The 13,801-nt window shown below is 39.8% G+C and overlaps 1 pseudogene; it reads left to right on the plus strand.

Annotated features, from left to right (window-relative positions):
• Positions 1-767: 767 nt before the first annotated feature.
• LOC116259643 (tRNA-splicing endonuclease subunit Sen2-1-like) lies at positions 768-2,337 on the plus strand (annotated as a pseudogene).
• The last annotated feature ends 11,464 nt before the right edge of the window (positions 2,338-13,801 follow it).

Below are 13,801 nucleotides of genomic sequence, written 5' to 3' on the forward strand. Positions count from 1 at the left end.
ACGCGCTTCCTTTTAAGTTTAAGTTCTTGTTTACTTTTTCTTAATCCAAAAACATGCTTGCCCGTTTTTTTTATCTAAGATCCCCATTCCAAAGCAATTAAAATATGCACTTAAAACATGTATATATTCAACCAAAAAGTATTAGATAAAATAATAACATAAAAATATAAATCAATAAATAAACATGAAAGTGAAGATTACATGGACAATTACAGGTACGCATACATAAAAAGGAGTCGTGTCTTAGGTATTATTTAAAAGCACAACATATATTGAAAAAGTAAACAATATTGAGGTGATTTGAGAACAACCAGTGTTATCACGGTCAGTGTGATGAATAGGCCGATTCAGATTGAATCTGTCTTTGTCCAATCACTTACATATTTGCTCCCTTCGTGGATCATAAAAGTCAGGCTATTATTTAGGAATTGCCCCGATCTTAGTGAAAAATTGAGCAATTGAACTCCAATCCCCCGATTTTCCACCCAACTAATTATTGGGTATCTCACAGAATGGCCGGCTTTTTACTTTTGAAAGGTAAATGCTCGAACTAAAACGACTGCAGGAGTGCAGATATACAATTTAAGAAAAAGAACTATTTAGATTGTGTGTGTGTTTCTTTTATAAACTAACTATAAGGGCCCGTTTGATTGTCGGGTGAAATCACAAGGAGAGGTTGAAATTTGTACGGACGGCCCGACTGAAAACACAACAACGGGGTGAAATTTCACCCATTTAACGTAAAAGGGAGCGGGTGAAATTTCACCCGCTCGACTTTGTTGTTTCGAAGCCTCATTTCACCCCGCTCGACTTCCCTTCGCAGCTCCTCCTCCCTTGCATTCCTACCTTCTCACCATCGCACCGAGGCGTCGCCGCTCCGCTCCTCCGCCGGTTCGCTTTCTCCCTTCCTCTTCTTTTGTTCTTCTTTTGATTTAGGCGTTTGATTTGCTCTTCTTCATTGCGGATTTGGGGATTTGCATTTTGGAGTTCTGATTTGGGGGTTTTGGAAGTAATCGATCTGCATGCAGTTATCCTTGTTGATTTTGGAGTTTCGATTTCGGTATTTGCAGTAGTAAATATCATGTTGATATAAATAGTACGAGTTAGACAGATAGCAAAGGAAAATCGTGAGAAGCTGACAAAAGCTTATCAAATGGTGCGTCTCTTCCCTTGCAACAATTCGGCGATGAATTTGGTGGGCAATCACCAAGATGACACTAGTTTCTACCAAAAAACAAACATCTCTCTCGAGGGTGTAACAATGTACCTTTTGATGCCTCATATTGGAATCTTCAGGGGCCAATTTATGCTTGGAGATTAAGCAATCACTGGGAGGATCTCAAATATTTAATTTTGAGAAATTTGCGGTCTATCCAGACTTTTCTCTCTTCACTTTCTGTTTTTCCCACACAAGAAAACTCAGTACAGTCCTTCTCATGATCGACTTGATCTTTGCTTAGCTGTGCAACAGGATTAGCTGAAGCTTGAACCCACTATGGAATCTATAAACGACACTTAGCTTGTTGAGATATATTCCATATCTATTAAGATACTTCATGAAACTAGTTCGTGGCTTGTTACAATGTGAATTTGGGGTAAGTGCAGGTTGTTGACCATGAGACCAAGATGGAAAGGAAAAGGTTCGGCACAACTTGCCCTTGCTGATCCCATGTCCAAAATTGTTTCAAAGTTGCAAAGCTGCTTGACAGAATCCAAAAGCTGTGGTCACTGAGCAATGAAGTTGTTCTTTGTGAAGCCGAACCAGAACAGGCAGAACTGCTGAACCAGGCATGCTTGGCCGTCCAGTGGCAACAGTTGCAAAAGGCAGGCAGTGGTTTCAGTTGGAACTAGAAGAGGCTTTCTATCTGAGTAATGCACTCAACTGTCTTACAGTTGTCGGAGAAGATGGAAGTCCTAAAAATCCTAAAAGTCTTGGAAAATGTATGAAAGATAGGCAGAGCATGTTTTCAATGATGTACAAGGCATATTCACATCTCAGGATGAAGAACTGGGTCGTGGGTCGTGCGCCCGGGGTCACAATATGGTGTTGACTTTGTTGTATATCGTCACCACCCTGCTCTTGTTCATTCTGAGTATGCGTCTCTGGTTGTCTGGGATGGTGACGATGAATTCGGCAAAGCTAGGATGAGAGTGTGGTCTGACTGGCATTGTATGCTTAGACTTTGTGGCAGTGTTGCTAAGTCACTGTTGGTGCTTAGCAGATCTGGTGTGAATAGTTCCAATGAGTTTCATCTAATTGAAAATCATACCGTGGAATTCATTTCAAATTTGGTTTATCACCAGTTTGTACTGCATTTTCATGTCTGTTTATTTTGAAATTTGCTGACATATCCAAAAAAGAAGGTTCTTTTCAGTGTCTTGGCGACACTTATGAAAATTTTGTGATTTTAGGTTAAGTAAAACACAATTCCCATTTGTTCTCCAACTATGACAAATTGACAATTAAAAATACAATCAACTGTACAAAATCAGCCCTCTCTTCCTTCTGCAGTCCTTAGAGAATATGGTTAGTTGATTCCACAACATGGTGGTCAATTCAGTTCAGCATAATTTGTTTTGTTATCTCTAAGATGTGTTACAGAACAATTTCATTCAATACGTAGTCAGAAATATCATTTCGTCATTGATTTTGTACTCCATACGCTAACCCTCTTTTCATCAATACTTGGGAAGAATGTACCCCCCCCCCCCCCTCTTCAAGAAAGATCTTCACTGTTCTGCGATGTGAAGACAAGGAAATGAAATCTTAATTTATGTTTTAAAGAATCTTTGTTGGGTTGGATCAAATGGAGCTCTGCAGCTGCCTTAGTGGTTGCAGTAAAATCATTGGAGACGAGAAGAAAAAAACATTTACCACGTTAAATTCTTCCTGTGCATCAAACAAGGTTAAATTTATCACGTTAAATTCTTCTTATGTATCAAACATGGTTAAATTTACCACGTTAAATTCTTCTTGTGCATCAAAGAGTTAAATTTACCACGTTAAATTCTATATGTGCATCAAACAGGGCCTCAGATACGAAGAAGTAGAAATTTCATCCTGTAAATTTTTCCAGAAAAATTTATCATAGTAAATTTACCACGTTAAATTTCACCTGACAGTCAAATGAGCCCTAAAGTAAGACCATACCATGCGTTAGGGGCAGAAAATGCAAGATCATTTCTTTTAAAGGGTAAAAGTGGAATCCAAAATATAATGGGTGTTAAGGATAATTGTGCTAAGAATTATCCTTCAATCGTTATAGATGAGACGCCAGCTTACGTTCAACAGCCAGCTTCTCCAATGCGCAATCACAGGGATACTAAATCTGCAGTTACATGAACATCCTCCATTTACTGTTTTATATTGTATATGGCAAGTCTATCTTTTCAAAATTTTTATATAGAACAAATGAAATTTTTTAAAATTTACATGTAAATTTTTAAAAGAAATTTTTTTTAAGGTGGAGCTAGGGTCCATGCGGCCTTACCTTGGTTCCACCCCTGCAAACCAAGGTTGGCCTGATCCAAATTTAGATCTGATCACGTATTAAGTTAAATATAAATTGGAATCAGATCAGATATTATATTTAAAGACTGAATCCAATTGATTTGTAAATCAAATATCAAATTCTTTTCATATGTAATTTTGTTAAAATGGTTAGGTCACATATTATATCTAATCATATTTATTGACATCCTTAGTCGCCACCAGGTTGCGCTGTTGCTTACAAGGAAATTAAAAGCAGAGAATGACTTTTAATGGTCTTGTTTTTCCATTTTACTGTCGTTAATTTGTGTTTTATCTTTTTAAGGGCATTACTGTCACTTTGTCCAAGGAAACACATGCATCACTCTGGATTATATAATACCACGAAAAGAAGTACTCCGTGACGTGTGTTCATGAACACGCCATTTTGTAGTTGCTTCGAGGAAACCTATGCCACCGGAGCAGGTGCTAGTACGGGTATCAAAAAACTGGTACACGTTTTCTGGTTTTTTTTTTATGCAATAACGCTAATTTTTTAAATAAAAAATTATAAATTTTGAGGAAACATAAACGTACAATCTCATAAATAAAGAGTGGTTTGTCACAAATCGAGTTGCTTTATGTTTCCTCCTTTTCTGATCGGAGGACATGAAATCGACTCATGCCGTCATGTCAACAACATCATCCACCCTCCTCCTACATAGTCTCTCTCTCTGTGCACGAAATTTGAACGCTGTATAGAGAAGGCCTCTGTTTCCTCGTCTTCCCATCCACCCTCCTACTTCCTTCACCGTAGGGCTGTACACTAGAGGGATATGAAGAAACAGAGGCAGGCCTACTCATTTTTCATCACCGCCGACCGGTCATCCGTCGCCAGTTGCCGTCCACCGGTCGTCCGTTGCCTTTCGTAATCAAGAGGAAGAAACAGAAGTGAGAGGCGAAGAAGGAGAACCGAGCGTCGGCCGGGCGTCACGTTTGGTTTTACTTTTATTTTTCTAATATGATTTTAACCTAAAACCAAATCCAAATATACCACCCCGTACCGCCGTACCGGTACCAGTACGCCGGTCATCAAGACGGACCCGGTGACATAGCAAGCGTTCTTTTCCCCCATATTGTCCTTTGTCTTTTTAAAAGTACATTTGTAGTAATAGACCTATGTAACTTCGGTGCACCAGTTTTGGCCAAGCACTCGCATCGACACCGCATCGACAGGATGCGGGTGCGGGTGTGCCCCGGTGGCGCACCCAATTGGTCAAACAAGAGTCGGGTGCGGTCAGCCACACCCGACTAAAATCATATTTTTCAGACTCGCACTCGACTTGCGTTTGACTCTAGTCGGGTGCGGTCAAAGGCGAGAAAGTCTAATTTGGTCCAATTTTTAGGTTTTATTTTTAGTTTTTAACTCTTCCCTCTTCTTCGACCTTTTCCTCTTCCTCCCTTCTTCTTCTTCTTCTTCTTCTCTTTTCTTCCTCCCTCTTCCTCGACCTTCAGCTTCATCCCTCTTCCTCCCTTCTCCTTCTTCTTCTTGCCTCTTCCTCAACCTTCAAGCTTCATCCCTCTTTGTTCATTCTTCTTCTTCTTCCCTCTTCCTCGACATTCATCCCTCTTCATCCCTTCTTCTTCTTCTTCCCTCTTCCTCAACCATCATCCCTTCTTAATCTGAATCCCTCTTCTATACGTCGCATTTGGTGGTCGGTGGAGCTGGCGAAGTAGTCGATTGCAGTCTGCCCTGCAAGGTGACCTTCATTTGATAAATTGCAATTTTGATATCGACAAATTGCAATTTTGATCTTGTTATTTAATAATTTTATGGTTTATAGACAATTTTTTGTCATATGCATTATATACATATTATTGTTATTATTAGAATTTAATAATAATATTAATAATAATAAAATACTCTCGCCGCACCGTCGTACCTAAATTTTTTGAAATGTGTCGCGCCGACACCAGCACCAGCACCCGCACCCCGCACTCAGGTGACATAGGAATGGACATTTGAACACATCTTGGGAACCGAACTTACAATCAACTTGGCTTGATCATAGTAGGGCAGAAAGTGGGTACTTGGGGTTTGAAATGACGAAAAAAGCCTTTCATGCTCGACCTACAAAAAATCTCAATGAGAAATAACAATGGACTGCATTGACCAAATCAAGGAATAATCAATTGTTCACCTCTATAAATTTATTTGTTTATTTTGTCCACTCAAGTGTGTTCACGTTCACGGCGGTCATATTTTCGCTTAATTAATAAATTTAAGGTCAAAAACTAATCTCGCAAGTCAGAATTAAAAAATAGATAAATTTGTCATTCATAGAAGGACCGCAGAGATACACATGAATCGTGAGTTGGGTATTAGTTGGGAGTTGGGTGTTAAAAAAGGATTTGGAGAGGCGCAACTAAACTGGCCAGCCAAGGCCAACTGTAGACATTAATTGTAATTTGTATGGGGTTGCTGTCATGATCAGCCGCTCCTTACTGCCCCCTAATTTTTTTTGGGGGCCGTTTGATGGTCTGGAAATGTGAAATTGGAAATATATCACTCATAGAAATATGTTTCCAGAAATATATTTTTATGTTTGATGAAAAAGAAATATATTTTCAAAAAGTTAATTCTTAGTTTGATAAAAACATTTTTTTTAGATTTACAAAAATTAGATAAATAACCACACCAAATAGATACATAACCAACTATATGATGGTGCAGTTTCAACTCTTTATCCATCACTTTGAAGTTTGAAGGCCTTGAGAAATGAGTCTTTAAGCAACAAAAAGTTTCCTGGCTGCTTTTCCTTCTCATCCAGCTCCATGGATGACCTTGGTTCCTCATCCGTGCATGTTGTTGAGCCTTCCTCAGGTGTTACGCTACCTGCTGCGCTGATGTCAGGCAGACCATCATAATTGTCCCTATTGAAGTCCCAATGTGCACTCAGCTTGAGTGGATGGATGTCCCTCACTCTTCTGGCAACAAGATCACCAAACGGACCATGACCATCAAAAACCCCACAGAAAATAGTATCCGTTCTTGAACCAAAATTCTGAAAAGAAAAAAAAATAGAATATTAGACAATTAGAACGAGATTCTAATATTGTTGATTGTAGAAGAAATCAAACAGGATCAGTCTACAATTTAAAGTGAAAAAGTTGGACAGATAAATTGTACTACCAAGAGAGAGAACGCAGCACAGGACTGCACCTAAAGAAATTGCATGACCATGCAGAAAAGATTTATCCATACAAACCAAGAAAATAACTGCCACCATAATGAATTAATGTGTTATTAGAACAGAAACTGTATTCTGGCAATAAGAAATTGCAAGGACAGCAAAACTAACTGTACCCAGCACAACAAAACAATAATTGCACCGATCATCCTATTGAATTCCAAAAATGCACCACGCTTTAAGTTTATGCAGCTCCTATTCTACTTGATTGTACATGCAGGTACTTTCTTAATTCAGACAGAAAACCTATACAACATACCGAGGATTAATCAGCAATGTAACTCCAGTCAGAAGAATTAAAAAAATGAATGATCTTACCTTCCAAAGCTTTCAGTCACAGTAATTCATAAATTTCAGGTAAGGATATCAAAAAGCAATCAATTTTATGCTCCTTGAAGCAATTAAGACCATCATCAAGGAAGAACCCAAAGTTGAAGATGAGACAAATAGTAAGCTAGCTACTTAAGAGATAGCAACAAATAAACCCAAAATATGGTTTCATAATTCAGACGTTAACCACGGCTCAAGCAACAAAAATGTCGTGGAAGAAAGAAAAAGACAATAGAGTTTCCTACACATGACAGTTCAAATGACTGACATTATCCTCCTTTCCCTGGTATCTTCTGCAGCTGGTCCTCTCTCTTGGGATCGAAGGCAGGGTTCTTCGTCCCATTCTTCTTCTTCACACCTCTTTTCCTACTCTTTGAACTAGAAGCAGTTGGTGAATATGGGGAACGAGTGCTGCTCCCCTCCGCAGATAAACAGGACCCCATCCTGAGGGCCTTGATTATGTCTAGTATGCAATCGAGACCAACCACACAATTAAAACCCCAGCATTCAGAAGGCGAATCCGTTGGAACCAAGCTATAAAATCCCCAATTTATTCCTTCAAGGGGATCTTCACGCTTTTGTATTCACTCAAAGTGTTGAAAAGTCGTGCCTTATCTTGATAAGGCAAATCAATTTTATCTAGAGCTAACCCTTGATCTTAGGTAAGATTAGCTAATCCTTGATCTTAGGCAAGGTTTGAGGTTTCTATGCTTATCGCTAATGTCAAAGAGTCTATAAATTGTATAGTGGACAATCAATGAACTCACTCTCTTTTCTTCTCTTGTTTTCCTCTCTCTGATTATCTCCTTTCACCATACTTTAATATGGTATCAGAGCAGTGTTCATCCAAGAAGCGGCGTCAAGAAGTCTGGCCTTGTGCAACTGGAGCTCGTTCATCTTTCTTCCCAGGCATTGCTTTCTATCTTTGATGTAAAACTCACGGATATCCACCGTCGTCCTCCTCCTCGTTGTCATCGTTCCCCTTTTCCCTTATCCTTCACTATCTCCTTGTCCTTCCCGTTAGCAGACGAGCCTGTCCCTGTGGATCCAAAGCCTCATTCTTCTTCGCCTCCTGCCCTTCGCCACCAGAATGCGAACCCAATTGCGGCGGTCGAGTTTTGAAATGGGAACTTCGTCTTGAGATTTAGCGAACTTTGGCGGATTCAGCGAGGTGAAGCCATCCTCTAGAAGGGCTTCCAGTTTCTTCAACGGCAGAGCCTTCTCCCGATCTTCTGCCACGCGCCAAGGGGAGTGCATGCGAGCGCGGGAAAGAAGAGGTGATCGACGACCACGTCTGTCCACAGCAGCAAAATTGGAGACGTTGTTAAGACCAGCCACTGCAGCTGTCAAGCACGAACCAAAACAAAGACTGTTTATGGAAAAATACTGCCCGCCAGCGCATATCCACCAATTGCATCCCCAATTCAACACAAAGATAGGGTTTTTCCACATTATCCGGTGACGCAATCCAACATTCCACTTTAATGTTATCTGAATGATGAATTGCATAACTAACAACATCTGTAATATTGCTGTGTGAATTAAGGAGTAAGTCTGAAGGTGTCGGGCGAATAGCTTCACTGTGCTGAGACTTCAAATTTGCGCCAGAGATTTCAAGAAGAACTGAGAGGTGACAGCAGAATTGCAAGAACAACCTGCTGCGGCTGAAGTAGGAGACTCCAACCGTCTGCCCTTGAGGAAGATGGCAGAAAGAAGAGAGACCATTCTAAAAGAACCCAATGAAGACGATATTAGCACAGGAAACCCGTATTATGTTCTGATGGACCAGGTACCCCTTTGGTCTCTAATATCTTGATAGGAGACAAATATATGATGTAGAGAAAGGCCATGACGATGGCCCTTTCTGTCAAAAACAAGTTGGGGTTCGTCGACAGATCCATTACCAAGCCTGACAGCCACATCTCCCTCAAAATTACATGGGAAAGATGCAACAACTTGGTTCAGTCTTAGATTTTAAACTCCATCCACAAAGATCTCTTGGCTAGTGTAATTCATGCCAAAACTGCTGCCCAAATTTGGAGAGATCTTGAGGCTCTATTTTCTCAAGCCAATGGCCCACGCATTTACCAAATACAATTTCAGATAATGAACTGCAAACAAAATCAGTCCTCTATTGCTGCTCATTACACAAGAATGAAGGGATTATGGGATGAATTAGCTATGTATGCTAACATCCCTGATTGTTCGTGTGGTACCATGAACGCTATTGAGAATCTTCACCAACAAGACCAACTTATGCAGTTCTTGATGGGCCTTAATGATAGTTATGCTGCCATTAGAAGCCAACTCTTGTTGATGGACCCGCTACGTACTATAGCCAAAGCTTATTCTCTATTTATTCAGGAAGAGAAACAAAGGGATGTTAATATGGTACATGTTCAAGAAAAGGTCTATTCTTGCAACGCAGCCTCTACCATAGATGGATGAAAGAAACAAAAACAATCAGACCAAAGAGAGAGGAAGACCACATATGAAGTGCGAGCATTGTGGCAAAATTGGACACATCAAAGCTAAGTGTTATTTTCTTGTTGGCTTTCCTAATAGGTCTGGTTCTTCTAATGCATTGACAAAGCCAAAGGCTAACGCTGCCCTAGGAACTACATCCACTCATCAACCCAATGAGCAACTATTCAAAAAATTTCTTGACTTCATGGTTAACTCTAATCAAGGTACCAATGAACCTAGAGTCAACCTCTCAGGTAAATGCTCTTCATCCACTTCATGTCTTATTCCTAAACAATCATGGATCCTTGACACTGGTGCAACCCACCATATCACTAACCTTATCTCCAACCTTCGTGATCCCATCTCCACCAGCCACCCTCCAATCAGTCTGGCAAATGGATGCAAAGCCAACGTCACCCATATAGGTGACATAGATTTGCACCCCAACATAACACTAAAAAATGTCCTTTATGTTCATACCTTTGCATTCAACTTGATATCTATTCCTAAACTTTGTCGTGATTCAAGATGTGAAGCAAAATTTAATGAGAACTCTTGTGTGTTGCAGGACCGTCACTTGACGATTATGATTGGAACGGGTAGATTACAAAACGGATTGTATGTCCTAGATGAGACAAATCTCCACATAAACCTAGCTACCACCAAATCTGTTTCATGGCATCTTCGTCTCGGTTATGCTTCTGATTCCAAACTTTTGATTTTATCTCGTTTGAGTCTCATTGACATTTCTAAATTTGTTGATGCATGTGATGTTTGTATTGTTGCTAGAAACACTAGACTTCCTTTTCCCAACAGTACTATTTCAACATATGCTCCTTTTGACTTAATTCATTGTGATGTGTGGGGAAGTTATCAAACACCTTTATTTTCTGACCATAGTTGATGACTTTTCCAGATCTATATGGATTAATCTTATGAGATATAAATCTGAAGTTTTTGGAGTCATTAAAAATTTTGTCGCACTTATTGAAAATCAATTTCAAACAAGGATTAAAATTCTTAGAAGTGACAATGGGACTGAATTTTTTTCACAAGAAATGAATAACTTTCTCCATGAAAAAGGAATTGATCGTCAACATAGTTGTGTTGAACACCACAACAAAATGGTGTGGTCGAACGCAAGCATAGAGACCTCCTAAACATGGCATGAGCATTATTTTTCAAGCTAAATTACCCATAAAATTTTCGGGAGAATGTGTCACCACTGCTGCTTACATTATCAATAAATTACCATAAAGTGCATTAAAGAATAAAACTCCATATGAAGTTTTAAACAAACGCACACCAAATTACAAACATATGCGCGTTTTTGGATGTCTATGTTATGCCTACAATATTCATAAAAATCATAAGTTTGATTTAAGGGGGAGGCGATGCATATTCCTTGGATATCCATGTGGTCAATCAGCTTACAAGGTTTATGATCTTGAAAGTGGGTCGTTGTTTGGAGACATCAGATTTTGTGAAAATAATTTTTCATATGAAAATGAAATACACACTAGGGACAATGAACAAATTGGTTCTTCCTTTACCATTCAATAATTATGTCTCAGGTGAGCATGAGTTTCTTTCAAACCCAAGCGAACTTCTGCACCATATCCCGTCCACTCTAAATGATGAGACCAACCTTGATCCTGTTCCTCAGTCAATCGAGCCTATTCATGGTGATTCAGACTAGCTTCGGAGATCTACGCGATCTAAACATATACCGACTCATCTTAAGGACTACAAATGCTTCTCAATCTTGCCGAGTTTCAGCCATTTGTTGAAGAGTGAGGGGACAAACCACACAAAAGGTACTCGTTACCCGATTGCACAATGTCTTGATGTCGCTAACTTCAATTTCAACTACAAGTGTTTCATGTCTTCCCTCTTTGAGCAATGTGAACCTTCATCTTTTGCTTAAGCCATGCAGGACCCTAGATGACGTGATGATATGAAGGCTGAAATTGATGCATTAGAAGCCAACCATACCTGGACTGTCACAAAACTTCCTTCTGGCAAAGTTCCCATAGGCTGCAAATGGGTATTCAGATGGCCTTGTCGAATGATACAAGGTCTGATTAGTTGCAAAGGGGTACACTTAAACAGAAGGAGTTGATTACAATGAGACTTTTGCTCCTGTCGCCAAGGTCTCTACTATTCGATGTCTTCTGACTATTGCGGCTATTCAAAAGTGGTACCTTTTCCAAGTAGATGTTAATAACACATTCTTACATGGTGATCTGGAGGAAGAAGTTTATATGTAGTTACCTCCTGGTTCTAGCCGCAAGGGGAGGAAGGAATGACATGTCGCCTAAACAAATCTATATATGGGCTTAAGTAGTCTTCTCGAAATTGGTTTTCCAAACTTGCCAGCTTCCTCAAAGACATGGGTTATATTCAATCCAAAGCAGATTACTCATTATTTTCCAAGATCAACACTAGAGGACGATTTGTAATAGTGTATGTGGATGACATCATCATTGCAGGAGATGATTTGAATTCAATCAATTCTCTAAAGTACATGATGAATAAAAGATTCAAGTTGAAGGATTTAGGCAGACTCCGATATATTCTTGGCATAGAATTAGCTACTTTAAAAAATGGTATCTTCTTATCTCAAAAGAAATATCTTCTCAACATACTTCATGAGACAAGGCACATGAGAGCAAAACCATGTGAGACACCTATCGAATAACACATAAAGCTTGACAACAAAAAGGAAGGCATCCTCAAAGATCCAAATCATTATAGAAAGGTGATTGGAAAACTAATATATCTGGCCATAACAAGGCCACACATTGTTCACACAGTTCACATTTTGAGCCAATTTATGAGTCAACCACGAGTGCCACATAAAGAAGCCATGAACCATTTATTGAAATATCTAAAGGGAACTGCTGGATATGGAATTATGATGTCATCAAAGAGGCCAATTCAGCTCAAAGCATATTGTGATTCAGATTGGGCTTCATGTCCAATGACACGAAGATCTACAAGTGGATACTGCACCATGAATAGGAATAGTCCTATCACTTGGAAAACCAAAAAACAAACAATAGTCTCTAGATCATCTGCAGAAGCAGAATACAGGTCTATGGCTCTCGTCACATGTGAGCTTATTTGGCTGAAGGCATTACTCAAAGATCTCGGGATCATCCACAAAGAGCCTATGACGTTATTCTGTGACAACCAAGCTGCAATGCATATTGTAGCCAATTCAATATTCTATGAAAGAACAAAACACATCGAAATTGATTGTCATGTAGTAAGAGATAAGATTCAGAATGGAGACATCCAAACTCAATTTTTTCCCACAACTAGACAAGTTGCGGACATGTTTACCAAGCCCTTGGAATGAGAAGCATTCCACAACTTAAGGAGCAAGTTGACACTTGGCAATCCAGGAGCGTCAACTTGAAGGGGAGTGTTGAAAAGACATGCCTTATCTTGATAAGGCAAATCAATTTTATCTAGATCTAACCCTTGATCTTAGGCAAGATTAGCTAATCCTTGATCTTAGGCAAGGTTTGAGGTTTCTATGCTTATCGCTAATGTAAAAGAGGCAATAAATTTTATAGTGGACAATCAATAAACTCACTCTCTTCTCTTCTTTCGTTTTCCTCTCTTTCTAATTATCTCCTTTCACCAAACTTTAATACAAAGGAATTCAATCATTAATGCTCCAGGTTTTCATTCTCCCTTTTATTAATAACAAAGACCCAACTTATTCCTTCAAAGTGGAGGGGCTATGGGAATCTGTCGCCCTGAATTCTGCAAGCAAAACTCCTAATCTTGATCGCAGAAAACAAATAGGTGAGGGATTGGAGAAGAAAAAGGCAGCGAAAGAATAAAAAGCTCACAGTGGTCGAAAGACGATGAGGGAGGCAGGAGGGAGGCGACGAACGGAGGCGATGCGGCAGGAGGGAGGCGATGCAGCACCGTGAGCCAGTGGCGGAGGACGAAGATGAGAAGAGGAAGACAAGGCAGCGGCACCGTGAGGCAGCGGCGGAGGCAGCAGCAGCCTGAGGTGAAGGACGGAGATGAGAAGAGGAAGACGAGGGGAGCCCGACGTGAAGAGCCCTCTCCCTTTCGAGAGGCAGCTGCTGCGATGGCGTCCCCTCTTTCCCCATCTTTCTTCCTCTCGAGGGTGGAAACATATTTCTGGAATATTTTTTTCTAAAATCCATCCAACGGGCAAAAGAATTTTTTTTTTGTTTGATTGAAAGGAAAACTTTTAAGAATTTGAATTGTTTTTCTTCTTGAATAGTGCATTTCCAGC

The sequence above is a fragment of the Nymphaea colorata genome, chromosome 8 (assembly GCF_008831285.2).
Source record: "Nymphaea colorata isolate Beijing-Zhang1983 chromosome 8, ASM883128v2, whole genome shotgun sequence".
In the NCBI taxonomy this organism is placed as follows: domain Eukaryota; kingdom Viridiplantae; phylum Streptophyta; class Magnoliopsida; order Nymphaeales; family Nymphaeaceae; genus Nymphaea; species Nymphaea colorata.